At 34.6% G+C, this 24,808-nt stretch overlaps 1 protein-coding gene across 30 annotated transcripts in view; it reads left to right on the top strand.

The window, feature by feature from the left end:
- KCNC2 (potassium voltage-gated channel subfamily C member 2) overlaps window positions 1-24,808 on the top strand; it is a 269,322-nt gene that overhangs the window by 8,274 nt on the left and 236,240 nt on the right. The gene's annotated exons all lie outside the window — the stretch shown is intronic.

The following is a 24,808-nucleotide window of genomic DNA, read 5'->3' as shown; positions in this document are numbered from 1 at the left end:
GGACTAGATAGTGTCTAAAGTTCTTTTCAGCTCTAAAATGTTGAGGTTTGTAAGACAGTTATTGCTAAAGATTCTGGGGGAAAGAGGAAGGGACAACATGTTCATGCCCATTCTGATTGCACTCCAAGGACCATCACACTAATAAGGTAAACCAGAATCTTTTTTTGTTTTGTTTTGTTTCAATTTTCATTTGTAACTTTCTGCCCTTTTTTTTCCCCTACAGCTGTTGGGTAGCTACTGCTGTGGTTACCATAGAAACAGGTTAGCTCCCAGCTTCCTGTTTCCATTGAAAACAGCTTTCTCTCAACCACATATTGATCTCAGGAAATCATTTTGCTGTGGCTCTGGCATGAAACCCATAAAGATGATCGGCTCTGTCATTTCTTAGGTCTAAGATTCAGTGCAGGTGTATATCCATCCACCTGCAAGGGTAACCGATTAGATAATCTCAGTCTTATTTTCACTTGAAAAGTATCTTGTCAACAACACCATGTTTTTCCCCTTTTCATATTTTATATAAAAGGGATAGTCTTATTCTCTTGAGGACTTACACTATGCCTAACACATTTAAGTGTTTACAAAATAGTGTCAAATTATTCAATTCTAATCTCTTTCATAACCCATTCTATCAGAATAGACATAGAAAATAGTGTGCTGTCTAGCACACTTCTTAAGTTAAAATTATATTTTGTTCATAATGTTCATATGTTCATTAAGATATATTTTAATGTGCTGACTAGTGAAGAGTATTTAAAATGAATGTGCATGTATAGTGTATAGTGCTCCATATTTCTCTTTTGAGAAAATATTTTTTCTATTTTAGGGTATATGTATCTACATAAAAAGAATATATATTCACTGTTATAATACAGATACATACTCAGGGAATATATTTGTAAAATTTGCATGTGGGTAAGATATGGGATCGACTTGTGGGAATATAACTTAAAGTTTTGGTTGAGAAGTGCATGTGTGCATGTTATTATGTGTGTCCAAAATATATTTTATATTAGTGAAATTGATGAAGAAATATGTGACAGACTTCTGGCGTTTATGCTGATTAGAACTGGAAGAAAATTGGCAATCATCTGGCACGACTGCCTCGATTCACAGAGGAGACAACTGACATGTTTCAGCCATGACAAGTTACTGACAATGGCAGGGCTAGTATTTAGATCTTGTGATTTCTGATTAAGTGTTCATCCTATTCAATTTTGATTGCTTAGTTTATACTGTGTTTAACACTAAATACACAAACTTTAGCTGTTGGGAAGCAGCAAGACTGTTAGGAAGGATAGGCTCTGACCCCTTCCATGTCTTACTGTTCAACAATATCAGAAATTTGTCATTATTTTAGGGATTTGCCTTATTTTCAAGATTTCCTTCCAGTTGCAGTCTTCCATTGCTGCCTTCTCCACTAGTTTTACATGTTATTGTCTTACTTCCTTTAAAGCCTTAAAACTAACATGCTTATGCACTTAACCCCCTTTTTCCCCTTCAGCTCGTAATAATGAGAAGACCTGCGGGAGCCTACCTCCCAAGCTGAGCCAGAAGATATAGATAATTAAGAAATAAGATACCTATTTTTCCTTTGACCCTTTTGTGTATATGTCTTTTATAAAATGTTTTTCTACTCTGGTTCGATTTATTTATTTTTAATGCAACACTGGTTCAACCTATTGGCAATAGAACATCATCTTCTCAAATGTAAATAACCAGGTCATGGTGGGTTTTCCCAGGGATAACTGGTGAATTGAAGAGAAAAGCGTTTAGAGCTATTGGAGATCTGCAAACAAAGTTAAATGTTGTTGTAAGGTCAGTAAATACAATACAGAAAAAACAATTTCCCTGAACATTCTTTAATGAGCAGTAAGCCAAATATAGTGTAATGGAAATGTAAAGCAATGTTATAATTTGGGAGCGTCCCAGATAATACATTTTATAGAAATCAAAACAGAAGAACTTGGGGCAAAATGTTATGGATAACGTTGGGTAAAAATACTCCATAATTACTGCAATTGCTTGACTGGAAGTCATGTAATTTCCTGAAAGTTGATAATAATACCAACATCTTGCTAAACTGACACTTCCTCAATGCTGTATGTGTCCAGAAAATCTCATGCAGACACTTAAGTAGTGTCTTCTTCATTCTTTGTTTGAAGCCCCCGGTTGGTGTGCTATCAAATCTTAGAGCTTTGCCATTCTTTAACAATATCTGACTGTGCTGTAGACATCTTTAAAAATTGGAGCAAAGGCAAAGATAGTCTTTCTCGACAGTTTTTTCTATAACTTAGTCTTAGCAGTGAAAGGTGTTTTCCTTTGAGTTGTCTCTACGATGAAAGACCAAGATAGAAAAAATAATCAACTTTTGGTTGCATAAATTCTCTTATTTTATACCAATATTTTATCTAGGATTTTAAAATTGTTTAGTAAATAATAAAATGCAAAGATATCTTTTATAAAATGTAGTGATTTAAATAACATTGTCCATATATTAAAATAATGTTAATTGACTCTGTAAGATTACATGTTTATAAATTATGTTTAAGCAAAAACTATTTGGATCCATATAAATTCATTTTTTTGAGTTTTTTTGATCATTTTGGTCTCCTTGAAAGGGCCAAATATTATTCAGAATTTATGTAAAATTTGTGTCTATGCTTGCAAATTATAGAATAGAAATTCAGATATGGGGTTCTTGATTTTGGTGCTTTTAAGTTTATTGACTTAGGATTAAATGCTATTTGCTAAAAGTGAATATTGTATAATAATTGTACCGGAAATGATAGCATAATAATCATTGCAGTAACAAGCTTCCTTACTGATGTTGATGTATTAATTTTTAGATAAAAGTAGCAAAACTGGTATTTAGGAAAGCATAACAATACAGTTATTACAGTTTGATTTATCATTTAAGTTGTTCTGCTTCTCTCTTTTAGGCTTCTTTTGGGAGCAATGAGAGGAATATTATGAGTTACTAGAATGCTCTAATGCAACCAAGTAGACTGAGTAGGAAATGGGCAGAATAGAACATTAACTGGCCTTTGTCTGTACAAACATAATCTAAACTAGCAGTTATCTTTAATTTTTAAATATATTATAACTTTAGGTCTGAATGAACCTATCACTATTATCTAAAATAATTCGTGGATACATCAAAGTTGAGCAACTTTCATATTTGTATCATTTGCATGCTGTATACTTATGCTTAATTCCCAGGCACATAATGTTGACTGCAATTTAATACTTAGAGTGCAATGCTAGAAATATAGAATTTAAGCAAACTAACAGGATCAAACATATTTTAATGTATTATTAGGCTTTAATGACATTCAAAAATGATTAGACTTGATGCAAAAGCAGGGTTGTCTTTAATTAATTGCCTCATTTCTTTTCTATAAATTTACTGTTTAATTCTTAATTGTAGTATGCACATGCTATCAATTGCTAGATTTTTAAAAATTTAGTGAATGTTTTAAAAAATTTGATTCTTTTTCAATTTTTTCATCATTGACTCAATTTATCTCTGATTTATCTATCATAGGTGATTTCTTAGTAACATTTGTTTTTTAGATGTAAGTGCAGTTGCCAGAGCACTCGACGTTGTACTTCAGTGCTGGGTTTCTTTATCAATATAGTCTTTTGTGTTTCCTCTACTTTGGCCTGCATTGATTGGATGATAAAGTAGCATGTTGTTGTCAGGGTTTGTACATTCTCCTTTAACTAAACAAACTGGGAGAGAAAAAAGTGTCAAAGTTTCTAATGCTTTTGAATCTCTTAGTTGACAACTATTGAATTTCAACTGTTGGCCAGAACTAGGTTATGTTCTAAGAATGCAAAATGCAAAATGGATTAAAATTTGGCACTTGCCTTCATGACACTTGTATTCAGTAGGAAAATAAGAACTATAAATTCACAGTTATAGTGCACTAAGTGATATAGTAGAGACATTCATATAGTGTAGACACACAGGTTAAGGAGGAAACAAGTCTCCTACACGAAGGAGATGACAGTTTGGTTAACTCCCATAAGATAAGTAGGCATTTTCCAAAAATCAAGGGGAAGGTCAATGGAATAGGGAGCAAACATGAAGGCTTAATGGGGAATATCATGTCATGTAACACTGAATAATAAAAAAATCTGAAGGCGTGAAACATGGCAAAGACAGAAAAACAGGCTTGAAAGAACAGGGAGGGTGGAAATTGGGAAGGAGGGGACCGCTGGGCTTATATACAAGATATCCTGCTTAGATGTAAGACTTTCAGTCCAGGACAGCAATAGATACTCTTTTATCAGTTTACTTAAAATTTGCAGTTCACAAATTTGGATGTGCCTATGAATCACCTAAGATGATGACTAAAATTGTACAAATCAGGTCTCGCCTCAGAGATCCTAATTCAGTGGGATTTGGGTATGATTCAGATCAGGTGAATGTGTTTTGAGCACAGTTGGCTACTTGCTCACTATGTGCCAGTACTCTGCTACGACTGCAGAGAAAACAAATACAATTGAACAACGAATTAAGAGAAAAATCAAGCTTAGACCAGTATTAGAACTGGTTACTTGTAGTCCAGTAGGATGTTAACAGGTGTTGTCTCTCAAAAGAGTTTCCTGGATGGAAGAATTTGGAAAAAAGTTAAAAATAAAGTTATATAGTTGTTTTTTTTAATTGCATGTCTTCTTAGAGTGAAGGAGTTAAGTAACTAACTGGCTGACTTCTGATAGTTGATTTTGAGATGGAAGCAAATTAGTGTATTAGTGTTAAGGACTTGATTGAATATGCTAAATGTGAATTCTGACTCAACAACTTGCTTGCTGTCTTTTCTTCAGGGAATTCTCTAAGCCTCCTTTTTTCTCATCTGGACCAGGGAGAAAATAATAGTGTCTGACTCAGTAGAGTGCTACGAGGAAAGACTGATCACATTTATGTTAAGAATCCAGACCTGGTTCTAGAAATGTCGTTCGTATTATTGTTACTCTTAACGTTATCATTGCTATTTCTTTTTTTTTTTTTTTTTTTTTTTTGAGACGGAGTCTCGCTCTGTCGCCCAGGCTGGAGTGCAGTGGCGAGATCTAGGCTTACCGCAAGCTCCGCCTCCCGGGTTCACGTCATTCTCCTGCCTCAGCCTCGCGAGTAGCTGGGACTACAGGCGCCCGCCATTTCGCCCACCGAGTGTTTTTTTTTGTTTTTGTTTTTTTTGTTTTTTTTTTTTTTTAGTAGAGACGGGGTTTCACCGTGTTAGCCAGGATGGTCTCGGTTTCCTGACCTCGTGATCCGCCCGTCTCGGCCTCCCAAAGTGCTGGGATTACAGACTTGAGCCACTGGGCCCGGGACGTTATTCTTTGAGGCAAGCATTGCTCGTTTCTGGAGGTGAGGAGTTTATAGTAGCCTACTTTAAGAAGGCTTTCTGGTGTTTAGAATGTTCATGAAGAAATAAGTTGTCTTTCCCTGAGATTTTTCATGTGGATTCTAAATGACTATCTGTCCGGGCAGTTGTAGAAGTAATTATTTCATGTATGATTAAATGGTAATTAATTAAAATAATATCTAATATACACATTATAAATCAGGCATATTCCAAGCGGCAAGGTGAAGGCATATTCCCAGCCCTTAACACTCTTGTAGTGTATTGTAAGAAAACAACCAAAGGATGATGATAGTGCAATGTCATAATATCTGCAGTAGAAGTGAGCACAGGGTGATTTGGAGGTTAACACAGCTTTGCTAGCATTGGAAAAATTTTCCTATCTGTGTTGGTACCACAGGATGAAGAGGAGATAGATTTTTCAGACAGTGGGAAGAGCCTAAATAGTTTCAACAGGAAAGGAAGGCATGGACTGTCTGTCCTGTTTGAAGTACTGTGAGTAATTAAATACCACTGGAGCTTTGAGCAAGGGGTGGGGAGGTACACAGCAGACAGACCCTGAGGTTGGCTGGGAATGCTTGGTAAGTTCTCTTGAGAAGTTCTGGTCTTTCTCTGCTGGTAGTGGAGAGATTGTGAAGGATTTTAAGAGCACCAGCAAACAGATTTGTAATTGGGAATATCTTTCTGAAACTTTTGTAGCTGAAGAGGGGATTGGGTTGGAGCAGATGAGTGTAAGTTTTTCAGGGGGGCCACAGTTTAGTGTGTTACTGAAGTAACACAGGTGGTAGGAGACAACATTGAACCTTGAAGAGGAATGAAGTAAAATGGTAAAATGGACACAGTTGAAGAGGAGTTTTGACTAATTAGGTAGGAGTGAATGAGGCAACAAGAAAAGTCAAGAATGTTCCCTTAGTTTCTGTTTGTGTTATGGGACAAGAGAAACTTTATGACTTCTTCCTCATTCAAGATTCAGTGGTTACGTTTTGGGTATCTGGCTCATGAGTAGTTAGTTATTCTTTTACAAGATTTAACACTATAATATTTGGTATTATATTTTGTGATTTTTTTCTTTTATATTTCTGTATAAACTACTTAATTATAGAAGGCTACTTCACAGAGTTTATGGTTGTGAAATTAGATGCTGAGTATGCCAGTTAAGATTTTTGGTTATTGTAATTCACCACCATAACAAGTTAGTGAGATAAGCAATCCTCTGTACAAGAAATACAGGCTTTACATTGCTACTACTTTATTTAAAACCCAAGAAAATAATATTAGCTTTTGCATGGTATCTGTGAAACAGAACTGCCTGTCCCATGTAGAAGTTCATGTGGATTCCAAAACTAGAAATTTGAATTGAACTAGGATTAAAGGAAAATGATGATGTGATTTTGAAGTTCAAAATACTCCTTGGAAAATTGCTTTACATAAAACTCACTGTTGAAAAGTAGAGGAAAGAGCAAAGGTAGTGAGGAAGAAAAACAAAAATGAAAACAGGTATTAAACTGGGAAGATGGTGACTTCAGAGACAAGACAGTCATTCCTTCCAAGGCACAAACATACCACACCATTCTCTTGTTTTAAAAGAACTTTATCCATTTTCCTTGAGTACATATTAAGATTCCATAGAATGGCTCTTCAGAACCTTGTTACTACCTGTGCTTCTAGTAATTTTCCTTACAACTCCACTGCCAAAAGTGTAGTTGTGTTCAAACCACAATTTTTTTTTTTTTTTTTGCCATTCCTGGATATAAGACATGGATTCTCTGGTTATCAAATATTTTTTAACACCTCCTCCTAAGCAGTTAATTTCTTTCTCTGAGTTTCCACATAATTTTATAGACATTGTATTATAGCACTTAACTAACTGTGTTAATTTCCTAGGGCTTCCATAACAAATCACCACAACCAAATGACTTCAAAGGGGTGACTTAAAACAACAGACACCTATCTTCTTACAGTTTTGGAGGCTAGTTTGGCAGACTTGGTTTCTTCTACTGGTTCTAAAAGATAATCTGTTTCATGACTCACTGCCTGCTTCTGGTGGTTGCAATTCTTGGAGTTTCTTTGTGTTTCTTGGCTGTAGATGCATCTCCATCTTCACATGATGATCCCCTTCCCCTGGCCTCACCTTGCCCTCAGTGTATGGGTCTCTGTTTTCTCTTCTTATCAGGACAATAGTCAATTGGATTATGTCCTGATTATGTCGTGATCTAGCCGAGTATGGCTCCATTTTGATTTAACTAATTGTTAAATTAGCTAAAATTTAATTCTGAGGTTTGGGGTAGACATGAATTTTGAGGGACACTATTGAACCCAGTACCCTAATTTTTCCATTTTGACAACACATTTGCAATATTCAGGGAATCTTTCTTATTTTCTGGTTACTCTTTTTTTTTCATATCTGTGTATTATAACTTAATGACTGTAATATCTTTGTGAATCTTTCTGAAGATACTAGTTAGAAAATTCTTTAAATTCTATTTTATTTCTGGCATTAACTCTAGTCCCTTTATGAAATTTCTTTTTCATTTGTTCGTCTTGGTTGTTGCATTTTATACTATTGATTCTCTTCAGATAACTTTTCCTCTGAAAGAGAGTTGGGTGAATATAGTGTGTTGTGGGTAGATTGGCAGGATGGTGCAGAACACAGGATTCCCTTCGGGGTGGGTGGATAGGAGCAGGTGGGCAAATTGGGGTACTGTGGAGGTCTAAAAAAGGAAGTTTTATTTGGAGACAGAACTTTGGAGCATTTCAGTCAATATGGGGTTATCTTTCCTTTTTCTTTTGCTCCATGCACTTTGAGGAAATACGAAGGTACCTTAGAGTTTGCTCCACTTTTCTTTATCACACCAACATACCTAATTTAGAACTGTCTTCTCTTCTGTTGATTCCCTACTCTATTTATAGAGCTGTTCTTGCTAGCTATGTTCTAAGGGCAAATTCTATAGCCAGACACTGAAAGAAATTCCAGACCTAAGCAGTTGTCCCATAGCCAGCTCCCTCTCCTAGTACATGTTGCCTCTGAATTTGAGGTTCCTCCGGATTTCTTTGCGAAGAAAAGGACCAGTCCCAAGAAATACTCTCTCCTGTACCTATACTGAATTACATTACTCCACTTCCAATCTGTATATTCTTTATTTTCATCCTGCTTGCTTTATATCTCAGTATTCTAGTCCAATAATAATAACTTTTCATCCCTGTGATTATTTTTCACCATTTTAAATAACATTTGGGTAAGAAGATAAGTTTGCTGTCTTCAACTAGAGTTTGACTATATGTGTATAGGTCTCTTGTTCATAATAGTTATAAACTTGTGTATAGGAATACTATTTTGTTGTTGTTGTTGTTTTTACCCAGAGTTATGAACAGTGTCTGGTTATTTTCTTACTAGGTTTTAAAAAAATTGTAGACATTTATAGGGTACAATGTGATATTTTGATATATATTTACAATGTAAAATAATTAAATGTGGCTAATGAATAAATTTCTCACCTCAGTTTTTGTGGTGAAAATGCTTAAAATATACTCTTTTAGCAATTATGAAATATATAATGCATTATTATTTATTATGGTCACCATTTTGTGCAATAGATTACTAAAGCTTAGGTTTTTATCACCATCTGAATGATTCTGTGATTTTCCTTGCCTACAATGATGTATTTCTCTATGATTCTTCCCCACAAAGGCAATGCTTCTTCTTTTCTTTGAGCTCACCTTCTTTTCCCACTTTTTAATGTATTCTGGTCCCCAAATACATACACAATCCTACTGAGAAAATTAGAAGCCTAGCATAATGTGTGATTTTCTCATTGCCATAAGAAGCTTTTTAGACTAACAGTAAAAGAAAAATTCTTGAAAAGGATCACTCGGACAATGGTGACACTTAATTTGTTATATACCCACTGAGAATACATTTGTAAGAACCATGCACTTTGATGGCTTAACAAACATCTCTGAGTCTCCATAGAAAGTACACCATTAAGTTGGAATAATATTTACATATTAGTGTACTTTAAATTTTTACACAGAAACATCGCCGGTGGGACCAAATGCTAAGTCCCCATTATGTAGAGAAGCTTCTGACTAACAATAATAGATGGCACTGATTGTCCTGCTAATTACCGGGAAATGAGGCCTTCACAGAAGGATGCCGTGTCCTAGGAAAAGATGCTGAAGAATGGATGTTGCGGCAGCAAGGAAATTAGACAAGGAGCGCAGGAAAAAAAGAATTCTTATTTATCACACGGTTGTTATTTTGTTTCATTTAATAAATTAGAAATATCCAAAGGTGAATTTTTCCACATTCTATCTAGAATATACTTCATCAAACACATGCTGTGAAGACTATTACATGTAAAACCAAATTATGCCCAGATAGTCCATCTGAGCTGTGGCAAATACCAGGACTGAGAAAGGTGTTTAAAGAAGCATAGGTACATTATAGCAGTCATGCAAATAGACAGAATGAAAAAAGTCTTCATTTATAATATTATAGAGATTAGGTAAATCTACATTGTTTTAGGAAAAACCATTGTGAGATAGTAGATGAAATAAACTTATAAAATAGATTATAATATTCAAAACAAAGTATTAGAATGAATTTGTGGTTTCAAGATGAGGTGTCTTTACAGTTAAATTATTTTTAAAACAAAAAGTTTTCTTAAATCATAAATTTAAATATTCTTACAATGGAAAATTGAGAAAATATTGAATAGCCTGAGGAAGAAAATGTTCTTTTTTTCCGCAAAGACTGTTAAAAATTTAGTTTAGTTATTTCATTTTCTCTAAGATAATTATATCCATGACGGCATATAGGCTCTTTTTTTTTTTTTTTTCTAATTTAACCTTCACAGGCAAGAACATAGTACCTTTTCATTTGTTTAAATCTGGTTTTAGATCTCAAAAAGTAATTTCATAGCTTACTTTATATAGGTCCTACATGTTCATTTTAAATGTTATTCCTCAATATTTTATGCCTGGTGGTTATTGTGAATGGTATCTTGCAGTCCATTACACTTTAGCCATTGATGGCATATGAGTAAGCTACTACTTTTAGTATATTAATCATAGGTATAGTTATCTTACTGAATTTTTATTGATTGAAATAGTATTTAAACTTATATACTACTGCTTTTCTGAAATTATTTTCTCTAGAGTCAATTTGGAAACATCTCTTTGTGATATGCTATATATTTTCCAATTTCTTTATGGAACTAAGAAATAGTTTGAATATGATATATTTTTGTGTGTCTTCATATATCCAAGGATATCTTTCTGTTGCATTCACATATGAAAGTTAGCTTAGTACACAAGTTTTGGATGTACAATTTTGTTTATTAAAATCTGCCATCTAGTATTTGGAAATAATAAAGTATAGGCAAACAAAGAGGATAGAAACATTTCTATGCTGTGAGCACAGACAAGACTCCAAAACAAAATCTTGGGTCTGGAAAGGCCCCAAGGAGAGCATAACCTTTAATTGAGAGCATCACCTCCTGAACTCTTAAAACACTAAAATGTAAAGGAATAGAATTTAGCCAAAGGAGATAAGGGGTGTTTAAGAAATAATGATTAGTGGGATAGAGGTCTTAGAGATGAGAGCGAAGAAAATTAAATGAACTGAAAGAAGATAGGCATGAGCAGAGGTAAAGGGCTACTGGGAGCTATTGAAAGAGGGCCTAGAGAGGTAGTTATGGGACAATCAAAGGATATGACCCTACAACACAGTAGTTGTATGACCATGGATGATTTAAGTTTCTTTTTCAGTTTTGTAATAAAACCTCCTCATAAATGGGTATTATGAGGATTAAATGAGATAACATATTTAATGTGCATAGCAGACTACCTGACATAAAGTGAGCATTCTATAACTCATAGCTATTACTATATCAAGCTTAATGGTAGGCTAATGTTCAAAATCTTTAGTCTAATACCTAGTGGTATTTATCAAGTGATTTTTGCATCGGTGAGAGGTGGGGACAGAAGAGCCTCTTTTTCATTGGCTCATAGGTAGAAAATCCACGAGTTTATAGAAGACAGTTTTGAAGATAATTGTACTTTTTGCCAATAGGTTGCAGAGCGCAGCTGACAATCCTCTATTGCTGCTTTGACTGTAATTGCATTAGATATGAACCCTGTGTAGAATGAAGATAGACAACATTCCTGATACCATTGCCTACTTTTCTCTGAATGCAGTGTAGGGAATGAAAGATCAAGTGGTGCAGAGGAGACAAGTAATGAATTACTGAAGCCCGGCACAGGTTTAATGAATTCTGATGCTTAGCACAGGTTTAATGACTGATGCCTAGCACAGGTTTAATTAATTACTGATGCCTAGCACAGGTTGGTACATAGTAGGTACTCACAGAAGTGTCTTCCTAACAGACTGGCTGATCGACTGCCTTTTAGGTGGAAAAGTACACTTTTCAGTAAGCCAGACACCAAAGCCTTCTACTGCTTCAACTTACAGATGCATCTCCAAGGGAAACAACTGTAAGCCCCTTTCTTCCCTCAGTTCTGTGACTCTTTGGAATGGTGGTCAGATGATAAGGAATAATGCACAGGAGTACCCCATGTCCTCTGTTATACTGCTGGTTTTAGAGAACGTAACCTGTTGGTAACTTTCTTCACCTTCTGAACTATCAAAACACTGATGACTGAGAAATAATATTGTTGTAGAAGTAAGGTTCATCCCTCTTAGAAAGCAGCCCCCAGTCTTCAGAACATTATGGGTGGACTGATTCCTGGCTAATGTAATTTCCCTAGTCAGAGACAATGCCTGCACCAACTAACTTTCAAGCTGAAGGGAGTTTTAAAATTTCCCTAATCCTGTCAATATTCACTATTTTCATTTCAAGAGCTTGAGCACAAGTTACTATGATCATCGACTCTTAACTATTCTCCTCAACAGTTATTTTGACTAATACAAACCCTTCTGGATTTTGCCATGTTGTTTATTGTTGTCCTAAATTTCCTGGGCTATTATAGTGTGTCACCTTGTTATTTATTTATTTATTTATTTATTTATTTATTTATTTATTGAGATGGAGTCTCACTCTGTCGCCAGGCTGGAGTGAGTGCAGTAGTGTGACCTCGGCTCACTGCACCCTCCGACTCCGGATTCAAGTGATTCTTCTACTTCAGCCTCCCGAGTAGCTGGGATTACAGGCACGCGCCACCACACCCAGCTAATTTTTTGTGTTTTTAGTAGAGACAGGGTTTCACATGTTGACCAGGCTGGGCTCAATCTCCTGACCTCGTGATCCACCTGCCTTGGCCTCCCAAAGTGCTGGGATTACAGGCGTGAGCCACCGCGCCTGGCCACCTTGTTATTTTTTTACAGATATATTGCCAGATAAAGTATGATACCAGATTAACTTTCCATTTCAGATATATAGTAAATAAATATTTTTAATATAAGAATCTATACTAAGTTTTGGTTCACATTTATGCTAAAAATTGTTTCTTACCTGAAATTCCCAATGTTCAATAAGGATCTTCTATTTTTATTTGCTAAATCCAAGAACTCTGTATTGTGTTTTAAAGTGAATTCAGAAGGAAGCTTTTGGTGGTTTTACATTGCAGTCTTTCTCACTGTTTTAGCATTAGTCCTGTACACAAAATTTTCCAACTAGGCATATTTATGGTGCTGTAGAGAGTCTACTGTAACTCTAATTCTAATTTTTGAAACAGTTAGTGCTCAAATAAAGATAGATAACTCCTCTGGCCATCCAGTAGCACACTGACAGAACAAAGCAGACGTGGCTGGGTCCTTGCCAGAGGTGATTTCTGTGGTCCTAGGGCTAAGAAAGGGTGAAATTTCATAGCATTTTCATTAAAACGTTATTGGACCAACATACTTCAAATGACCTTCTATTTCTATGTTTACTGTTGCTTATACAACTTCTATTGTTTGCATATTGATAGTCTGTTCCTAGTATATGTTCATGAAACAAGGTTTGACTATGACAAAAAGAGAGCTTTTAATTATTACTAAGTAATTATGCACAAAGGCAAAACTCTGAGGAAAACTCAGTAACTACTTATGTGCTGTATAGAAATCCATCTTTTTGTTACAGATGTATTTTTAAATACATTGTATATGCATTCTTAACTTCTGGCAATTTGAGTTCTCATAATTTTCATTTGTAGTCATCAGGTTATTACATTTATGGTGTGACTTGTGATATTTTCAGACAGGCAATAGTAAATGGGCAATTAAACTTAAATTACAGTCTGCTCCGTAACATACTCCAAGTAAGGTTGCTTCTGGCCACCACATTTAACTGGGTCCTACAATCACTGTCTTTGGCCTTCACTATATCTGTTCTGCAAATAATCCTCCTCCCTAGCTGTGCCAGCCTGCACTACTGTAAGCTCCCCATAATTCAGTAAGTGAGGAACAAACAGTTGAAAGAAGATATCTGAGAATGTTGGGACAAAGAAAAAGGTTGGAACAAAAGAGCATATCCTATAACTGTAATTCAATGAGACTGATTTTCCAGTGTTTGGTAAATTGTCTTTTGAAGTCAGTTCCAATAGAGGACTTCCAAACATGTTTTAAATAATGGCAATGCCATCTTAAGGGTGTAGTCTCCTAAAGCAGAAATGTGTTCTTCAGTACACAAGTTCTTTGAGATATTGCTCATAAAAAACAAATTCCATTTGGTCACTGAGTCACACACACTACCTCCACTTGTAAATTTACAATGCACATTGTATATTAAAGCCTCTTCCAAATTTCATTTTTTTTTTTTTTTTTTTTTTGAGACGGAGTCTTGGTCTGTCGCCCAGGCTGGGGTGCAGTGGCACAATCTCGGCTCACTGCAACCTCCACCTCCTGGGTTTTCCCCTGCCTCAGCCTCCCGAGCAGCTGGGACCACAGGCGCTCACCACCACGCCCGGCTAATTTTTTGTATTCTTTAGTGGAGACGGGGTTTCACTGTGTTAGCCAGGATGGTCTCGATGTCCTGACCTCGTGATCCGCCCGCCTCGGCCTCCCAAAGTGCTGGGATTACAGGTGTGAGCCACCGCGCCCGGCCCAAATTTCATTTAAAACAAAAAGAGAAAGTACTTATCCTCCAAATTTGTCAGTTTTCTGAAAACATCCAGTTTCATGGAATATCTTTTGTAAAGTACTGTTCTTAGGGCGTTTTTTTTTGAGGGAAGAGGTCATTTAATTGTTTATCTGAATTTTGATATGTGTATTTTAATGTCATTACTTTAGAGTAATACATTGCAGTAACTGTGTTAAGATGGCTAATAAAGGGAAAATTATACTTGGATTTACTTTTCCATGTAAAACTGAAGGACTGAGATGTAAGATATCAATTTGGTGAAATAAGGATTTAGCTCAACACTGTATGTTTTTGAGTTTGGACATTATTCAAGACAACATTTGAGGGTTTTGATTAAATGACATCCTAATGTACTAAGAGGTATCAACAACTAAAAAATAAAGTGTCATGAAAATAAGAATGTCTTCATGAAAGTTAATGGTAGTTTTTCTTTCAGTCAAGGGGAAGTCTGCTGAAATGCTGTTGTTTATGTAATTGGCAAAATTGTTTCTCAATATAATAATCTTACTTTCAGGAAATAATTAAAAGAAAGTTTATTAAATATGAGGAAACTAATTGTTGCATAAAAGTATCCCTTGAATAATTGTTTCATAGTAGTGAACACTTTATAATAATAACATTAGTTTACAACAGAAGGGGATAGGATGTATGTAAACTATAACAATCCACATGATAGAATATTCTATTTTGAAAAATATTTATGAAAAGAATATTAGTAACATGGAAAAATGCATATTTTAAAATATTATCGTAGAAATAAATAGAAATTTGTTCCTGTTAGAGGGCAATACTGGGAATGGCTTGAGTTTGTGCATGCTCCATGAGTTGATTATTTTGATTGGAGTGGTGTGCAGAGGCACAAGATGCATGGAAGGGAGAACCCTCCGTATTTCTTCAAAATGCACCAGATGGTTCAAGAACTCTAAAAAGTCTTCTCAGAGAAGCCAGAAGAAAATTTCCCAAGGTGTATGATTTGTAGACTCTTTTGTATTATGTAACTTTGCTGGAATTATACCTCTATTCTCTTTATTTAATTACAGTAAAATATTTATTTATTTATTTATTTATTTATTTTTGAGACAGAGTTTCACTCTTGTCATCCAGGCTGGAGTGCAATGGCGCAATCTCGGCTCACTGCAACCTCCACCTCCTGGGTTCAAGTGATCCTCCTGTCTCAGCCTCCCAAGTAGCTGGTATTACAGGTGTGTGCCACCATGACTGGCTAATTTTTGTATTTTTAGTAGAGACGAGGTTTCATCATGTTGACCAGGCTAGTCTCGAACTCCTGACCTCAGATGATCCACCTGCCTTGGCCTCCCAAAATGCTAGGATTACAGGCATGAACCACCACACCCAGCCTACGATAACATTTATAACTAAATTAACACATACAAGAAATTATGATACCATATTGTTTTCCAAAATACATAGAAATTGAATAACTGAAACTAATCAATCACATAACCTTAGTAGCATGTGTTATCACTGTTACAGCCCAAAGATGTTCATAATTCCATACTGTATTACCTGATTAAATATAGTATCTCTTGCCATTTCTATTAAGGATTGCAAGTTAAGTTCTTTTTAAATTCTTGCTTATACTTTCATCTATGCGAAAATACAACATATCTTAAATCTTTTCAGGTATAAAATCTATTATCATTCTAAATTTCATTCTGCGTTTTCTTCCAGCTTTACGCTTCTGCTCCCTTCAGATAGAGCCTGCATTCATGTGTCCACAAATGAATACTTACATACTTAAAATCTCTTATGAAGATATCAACTGTCACAATCATGCTTATCCCTGGTTCTGAATAGTGAGGAGTAGGCATGTAACCACCATAATTATTTAATCTTTGTTCTATCTCTGTGGATTCACAGATCATTTCACCAGCAGGCACTTAAGTACATAAGTGGCTCTTCAGTCAATGCATCATACAGAACTGGATGAATATTTTGCATATAATCTTTCCCAGGTGCTATGAGATAATTAAAAGAGATCACTGTGCTTGGTGACCCCTACCTTTCCTTAATTCAGAAAAGAAATAAATGTGTGGCAGCATTTCTTATCAAGCAACGTAAGGTAGTAAAAAGAAAAAGTACCTGGGGGAAATTAGATCTGAGTTCACATACCAGCTCTATCAATTAAGTTAATGACTTCCAGTAAGTTCTCCCTTTCCTTGCTGAAAAGGGAGATATAGTAAGGTTTAAGTGAAAAAAATATATAAATCAACTTCACGTAGAAGGTATAGAAGAACATAATCCAGTGGTTGATGTTATTATTAGTGATTAAATTCAGTGCATTAGCTTAAGTTTACTTATCTAGCCAACCCACATCTATGGAGACTCTGAACTAGATGATTAACCTGGCAAAAATATGCATATGCTCTTGAATAGTACAAAAATATTCAGAGCCTATAAAAGCACATATAATAGTCAAAATTAATTTATTCTTTGAGTTTCTACAAAATGGAAGACTCTGTGTTAATGATGCTATACAGAGACTGCAAGACTTTGTAAACTTGCATCTAGAAAAGCTGAGCTAAGCATTACTCTCAAATATAAGTGTTATAATAGGCAGTATACAGGAGACATGGAAAGTGAATCTAATCAAGCGAAGGAGATCAGGAAGTGAAGTTTATAGAGATTCTTGAAGATAGAGTAGGGAATAGGATGGGGAAGTGGGTGGGGGCGGGAATGTGTGTGAGCTGCGAGATGAAGGGTATCAAGTGGGCCAGTGGTATAATACTCCTTGGGAAGTATATAAAGTTGATTAATGCTGGAACTCCAAGAATCTGAGAGGTGGAATGGAAAGAGGAGTGGCGAGTTTGCAAAGGCAGGTGGAGATTGTGGAGGACCCGGTAAGCCACATTGAGGAATTTGGGCTTATCCTAAGAGCAATATTCTAAGACATGAGTATTATTCAATTTTATTTTCATATTCTAGGGTAAAACAGATTTTTATTGTTAAAAATGTGGGACCATTTCAGAGGAAACTGGCTTCATATTTTTATGTCCTTTTTATTGCAAGAAGACAGAGGTATCATTCAGTTGGACTTGAAAAGAGTCATAATGATTATGTTAAAAATTTTAACATATGTGGATAATATTTCAATGATGCATAAAATCTTACAAAAATGTTGAATGTAAAGTTTGCTTTCGTTTCCAGGATATTGTCATTCCCAGGTCTTTCTGGGTGCTGGTTATTTGTCTCCTGAATATGACTGATAATTTTGGTTCATTAGGCACAGTGTTTTTTGTTTTGTTGTTGTTGTTGTGCTTGTACATTGAAAAGCAAGTTTAATGTTTTTATTATGGTGGTGATCTTCTATAATAGATTACAATTTGTTTTAGAAATGATCCTGGTTGTAGAAACACCTATTTGCTTAGCACAAAGGATTGGTCAAATTTCAGGTTTGAGCTTTCTGCATGGGTAGTCTCTTTGTAGAGAATATTTGAGCTTGAGGGGCAACAAAATTTTCGCACTATGTTACTTTGCTACAATGCCAGGAAATTCTAGTAGTGGAATGACTCCTTTCAATTAACGCACTATGATTTCCAAATCCCTCTGTTAGCATACAAGTAAGTTTCCTGAAAAGGATAACCTTTTGAGCTCTTCTCAGCCATAAACACTACTCTGAATAAGTGATCAGATTGGTAACCACTCCATTAGTTTGGGGACAGAAGGGCTGGGTGAACATGTGTTCATCTGTATTCCCTGTTCTGCTGTTAGGCTCACTGTGCTTCGTTCATTTCTTGTCTCCAGCACCATCGCAGTACACTGCATGGCATAAAACTGCCCGCAATCTCTTGTCCTCAATTCCAAAATTGAAAAAGCTCTAGGAACAGCAGAATTTTGGTAACGAATTTGCAGCAAAACTTGTCCTGAAGTGAGGTGAGGCTATTTATAGTTTTCTGTATTTATCCCACTTAGTGTGAATGTTTTGATTGCTACAGAAATATTAATGTGCTTGATTATGGGGTGCGGCCCCAAACCCTGCTGTACTTGTTACATAACATGTGCACATGTTCAGGATACCATATTGCCTTTCTAAAAATCTAAAAAATTCAGAATTCTGAAATACATCTGGCCCTGAAGGTTCTGAATAAGAGACCGAAAACCTTAGAGAGTACCATGTAGTCAGTGCTTTCTAAGTGACAGGCGGTGTATGCACTTTATACACATTACCTTGTTGAAGCAGTCACCAAGAGGCAGCTGTCGTGGAGTGGACAGGGTAGGGCTTTGAAAGCCAGACTACCTGGGTTGAGATTCCAGCTCTATCACTTAACCACCTATGTGCCTCTGGTCATGAACCTTTCCCTCTCTTTCCCTTAGTTCTCTCATCTAAAAATGGAAGATATTAATAGTAATAATGTTTCCCCAGTAGACTGGTAGTAATGATTAAATGATTCAAGAGATGTGAAGCACTTATACCTATGCTTTCACAGGCTTATTATTGTTAATTATTGTGGTAACACTGTGACATTGGCACAGTGATCCTCATTTTATAAATGAAGAAATTAAGATCTGTTGAGGTTAATTTAAGTACACATGTTCACACAGCTGGAAAATCATTGAGGAGAATTTGAGTTCACATTCGTGAGGTTGCCAAATCAGCAACTTTGGACATTATACTCTATTAGTTTTCTATAGAAGGTAGAGCTTTAATGAACTAGTTTGAATAAAAATGTTGAGAAAGTGAGAGGCTGTTGGAGGAAGGTCAGGCAGTAGACACTGTCCATTAGGGAACTCTCAGCAGCCTTGAAGGGGAAAGTGCGGTATACTTCGTAGTAGGAGGAAGAAATCAAAGGCAAAGCTAAAAGTGGCAAGTATAACTTTTGCTACTCTGCAATATTGCTTAGAATTGATTCTGTCTTCATGGCTGTAGATATGCAGATATGTCTTATACAGACAGAAAGAAGTTTTAAAAAATGATGATTTAAGCATTGAAAAAAGCCAAAAGATAATATTAGAAGTTGGAAAGCAGTTTATTTTGTGACAAGAGTTAATTATTAAAATAAGAATGGAAAATTACTGTTTCTTTTTCCTTTAATTTCAACAAAGTTCTCAACCTTGTACCTGGAATCAAACTCAGTTGCATTTTAAATAAATTGCCCTTTTAGTTTTTTTCTTCCATTTCCATGAGAATCCTAGAAACTAGTTTGTCAAGCTTCTTACTTTTCTCTGCTTAGAGATTGAAGATTGTCCATTAAGACTGTCTTTTAGGTATTTATTTTGAACACTTTGATCAACATGTTAGAAGGACAAAAAGTTTGAGAACAATTCTACTTTCTACCATGTGTGAGTTTTCAAGAAAGTTGTGAAGAAATTGATTTTTTTTGAAAGGTATAAGTTATCAAAAATGCTAATTACACTGTATGGAAGTGCATTGAAAGTTACCAAAATTACACCAAGAATTATTTTAACTTACTTAGTTTTATAGTGGGTTCTTTTAAATATCAAAGAAGGATAACTTTAAATATGTATCATTATTTCACACTGTAGGAAAAAGTTCTTTCTAAAAGCTATTAAGTAAATTTTATGAAAATCTACTTGTCTTGAATCTGACAGTAAAAATTATAGAGCAAACCCACTTATAAATATAGTATGCTATATTACTAAACGGAATACTTGCAAATTGAATTCAAGAATTTATTAAAATATTGATCTACCAAAATAAAGTAGGATTTAACCTAGCTATTAGATATAATTTAATATTAGAAAATCTATTATTGAAACAAATAAAATCAATATACGTCATAAGAAATACACAGTGTACACACCATGAAATTAAAAGAAAAAACAATTAAAACTTGATTGCAACTAAAAGTGTTTCACAATAAATTGTGCATATCAAATTCATTTGTTTTCCTTATATCAGAAATAATTGGTGATAAAAAGACACACTTTTTACACAAATCTAATAGGAGGCTTCATATATTTAGAAACTAATGGCACCCATTCAACAAACATTTTTGAAGTCTTAGTATGTGATAAGAATTTGATTTATACAGAATTAACAAAACCAGATGTCATCTTCTCATAAAATTTATAGTATTAGAAACAGAAAATGGTACAATACTAACTATATGACATAATTATTGTTTAAAAACAGGACAGATATGTGCCAAATTATTAACATACAAAACTTTGAGCATTTAACACTTTGAAACGTCTATATTTAAAATTACTATGTTGACAATATATTCTTTTGATAATAAAGAACACCATAGGAAAAAAATAATAAATTTTGGTGCTGTTAACTTAGGGCTTTATGTAATTTTCCATTTTTCATGGTTAACACACAGTCTACAAGTAGATGATATTCAGTAAATGCTTTTTTAAATGTTTAAGATACAGTGCAATTTGGAGCTTTAGAATTGTATGGAATGCTAAGTTGAAGAGACTGTGTGTCAGTGAAATAGTAGCAGAAATATCATTAGAAAAATCAATAGTTAATATATTTTTCCATGACAGTAGTAATAAAAACTATCTTTTATAAAACACAGATAGATGCCTTCATTCTATAACTTTGTTTTCATGAAAATATGGAGTCTAACATGCACAAATTAGCCAAATTACATCAGCAGATTTAGGAAATAAAAAAAATATTGACTTTATTTTTCTCATATAATTGAAATTGATATCCAATCACATGGGATTTTTCAAAAGACTTTGTTCATTTCTTTTTTGTTACCTGATTTAAGGCATACTTCTTTAAGTATCTATCAGACTCACTCCTTATAAATTTTTGCCAAAATGAAAAAAAAAAAAAAAGAAAATTGAGATTGATGAAGATGATAGTCTCTTTCCAAGGTGCAATTGATTTGCAGTTAAAAAAATTTTGCCCTCTGAATGTTTATAGACAAATAAAATACTGTATCATTTCCTGCAGAAAGCCTAATTTTTACTGGTATTCTGATTCAAACTTGGATTTGAACTGTTTAATTACATAGTTGTATATGTGTCAAATATTGTTGGAACATGTGGGTGAAACTTTTTAGAATCATGAGATTTAACTTTCATTTCATTATCTTTTTTCGTTTAGTATATTTCTGTTTTTCCTGTGAACTTTGAAATGAGATTTCCTTCTACTATTTTGTTTGTTTGTTTTCTATAAGGAAAAAACATTCAAGCTCAAAGATAGAATAGCCATCTACTGGGTAGTTATTACCTGATTTATTAGCTCATGGGTCCCAAAACTTCCCCCACGTCTCTGAACAAGGAGGGCTTAAATACTAGCATCATTAAAAAATGGCAATCTTAACCCTGAACTACTTGCTCCACGCTGGCAAATATGGATATTTCTGTATCAAAGGCAGAAGTATTTTTGTGCTAATCTATGTTTTGCATGTTTTCATGTGCATTATCTCATTTCTCTTCACTGCATTCCTGGGAATTTTTAAAAATTGGGGGTGTACTTTTGTTATTGTTTTGATTTAATCCCCGTTTGAGGGTTACAAGGATCTGAATAGTTGTAGTTTACACAGTTGATAAGCTACAAATCAAGTTTCCACATTTGGGGTTTTGACTCCAAATCTAGGGTACATTTCACGCTACAATGAAATCTTCGCAAAAAATGTTAATAGTAAATAAAACACAATTTTAAGAAACAAACTTTCCACACTGCCTTCAGCATCAACAGTGACTCTGATAAATGAATTTGAAGTCAATTGTAATAAGAGCTTCAAAAATCATATTGCCATCTGTGTGAATCAATTTTCCAGCTTTCCAGTCTAATTCTTACCCACCACCTTAATTATATTATAAAAGATCTGTTTTCTAATGAGAACTAGTAAATCTATGCATCAGTGCTAATTTCATCACTGGTTGTGATGAAAGTAGATGATTCTCTTGACTATTTCATTAGTATTTCATGCCTGGACATGCCTTCAGTATTTTCCTGGGGGTAAATTATAACATGGAGGTTGAGAGGATTAACCAATATTCTCATTGGACATTCAAAATTCAAAAAGAGATAGGCATCAATGGTAGGCCTGGCCACTCAAATTCTTGGACAAGGTATTTAATGTCTCTAAATATCATCTTTTGGGTGTTAATAAGTAAAGTAAGGAAGATTGTTATTATTTTCCACTTTTCTTCTTTTTAAGAGAATCTCCAGCTTTGTTGAAGTATCCGCCATCCTTTTTACACAGATGTATGTCTTAAATAATGCTCATCCCAACCCACATACAATGGTAGGCCTGATTGGTCCAAGAAAAATCCCATTTGTCTTGTAGGTAAATTGTTCAATTTAAACAATAAAATTTTAGGGCAAGACGCCAGGAAAATTTTTGAAGAAAGCATTCTTCTGAAGTTCTCAAGAAGAGAACTTAATTTTCTTTCTGTGTATGACATTATATCTGGATGTAATAACTGAGACTATTGTCTGACTAAGGATGAAATAAACAAAGTGTTAGAGCAGAACAATTGAATGAACTGGCCACTTGCTGACCAAGCTGAGCCAATAAGTTAATCAGTCTAACAACTCCTTTATCCTCTGATTTTCATAAAATTTGAAAAAAAAAATCATATTTTAACCTACTTTGAATCAGTAGTTCTTGTTTATTATAGCTGAAAGCATATTACCTGACACAATTCCAAATGTTCCTTCCAATTCAGAAATTCCTAGAAAAATATACCTTTTACCTAAGTAATTTAAAACTATTGGATTTCTACAGTAAGTTATATAGAATTATAGTCATATTTCCTGAACCCTGTGCTTGTTCATAAAATAGCATTACCTCTTCCTGGTGTTTCTTCATGGTGCTTTTTGCTGAGAAGTAGAGGGAATGGATCAAATTTTATTAAATTCATTAATGTAAATCTTCCCATTAAGTTTCACTTTATTTCAATAATTCTCTAGTATTTTGTTGTTGCAGCCTTAGCAAGCTAATACTCCTTAAAACAATTGCTTTTATTTCTTCCTGTTTTCCAACATACAGAGTTGAAGTACAGTGTGTGTATATATATATGTGTGTATATATATGTATATATATTTATGTATATATATATATAACTTGCAGCATCACTTCACTTACCAGTTTCATGTTAATACAGTCTTCTTCTTTACACATTTTAACAAGACACAATAGTCCATTCATATATTTCTGTTTTTTTGCTACTATAAATTAAATTATTGAGAACACTATTGAAATGTTGATAAGAATATATTTGAAAATACACCTGTGCTCTCTTTTTGAGGTTTTTTTGTTGGGCAAATTCCCAGGACCTGGATTACTGTTTCGAAGGTCACAGATATTTTAATCGCCTTTAATAATAATGCTATATTCAACACCAAAGAGATTACATAAATTACAGTATCTTTTGAAATTAATTATTCTATATGTTCTTAAGGGTAGGTGGCAGACATGTATTATTAACTAAAGTAGGGAAAAATGCAGTTCAATCATGGAAGACTAGGGGTAGAGAATTTTCAGGTGGAGAGAAGAACCACCGCAAAATTTCCATGCTGGGAGAGTGTCTAGTTCATTTGAGGAACTGTGAGGCCATTTGACTGGTACAGGGTGAGCAGAGGGGAAGAGTAGTGAATTAAATCAGAAAATGTGTAGGGCACTAGATCTTACAGGGCTTGTAGTCCACTGCGAGAACTTCAACTTTTACTCTTATTTAGGCAGAAGCCACGGAAAAGTTTTGAGCAGAGGAATGGCATGATCTGGCTTCTGTTTTAAGATAGTAGCCCACACCAGGGAGGAGGATGTGGAGGTGAGTTAAGCCCAAACTGCCTCTCTAGTTCCCATTTCAGCTCAGGAGAGAAGAAGGACTGGAGTGGATGACAGTGCTTAGGGCAACATGTAGAGTAATGACAATAGTATACCAAGGATGGAACCATAGGAAATGGCTAAATGTACAAGTACCTGCCATTCCAGGTACACAGTGTTTCAGTTAAGTTACACTTCATGATCTTTGAATATTCTTCTGTGCTTTTTGGTCTTTGGTCCATTGTCTTAGCATTTGCTTGCCTTTTTTATCTGTCAAATTCTACTAATAATTTAAAATCTATCTCAGATACCACTGCAAACAGAAAAATAGTATATCCAGTTAAATTTGAATTTCAGATAGATAATGAATAATTTTTTAGGATAAATATAATCTATCTCAGATACCACTGCAAACAAAAATATACATCCAGTTAAATTGGAATTTCAGATAGATAATAATTCTTTAGGATAAGTATGTTCCAAATATTGAATGTTATGCTATCATTTTCACTGTTTACCTGAAATTCAGGTTTAACTGGACATCATAATTATCTGGCAACCCTGTTCTTAAACTGTTATTGAATACTGGACTTTGATGTTATTTCAGTTAGGATAGGTTGTGTTATGCTGCAGTGAAATG

The sequence above is a fragment of the Macaca fascicularis genome, chromosome 11 (genome assembly GCF_037993035.2).
Source record: "Macaca fascicularis isolate 582-1 chromosome 11, T2T-MFA8v1.1".
NCBI classification, from domain to species: Eukaryota; Metazoa; Chordata; class Mammalia; order Primates; family Cercopithecidae; genus Macaca; species Macaca fascicularis.
The sequence above is the reverse complement of the archived record's forward strand: the minus strand, read 5'-3'. Positions and strand labels throughout refer to the sequence as shown.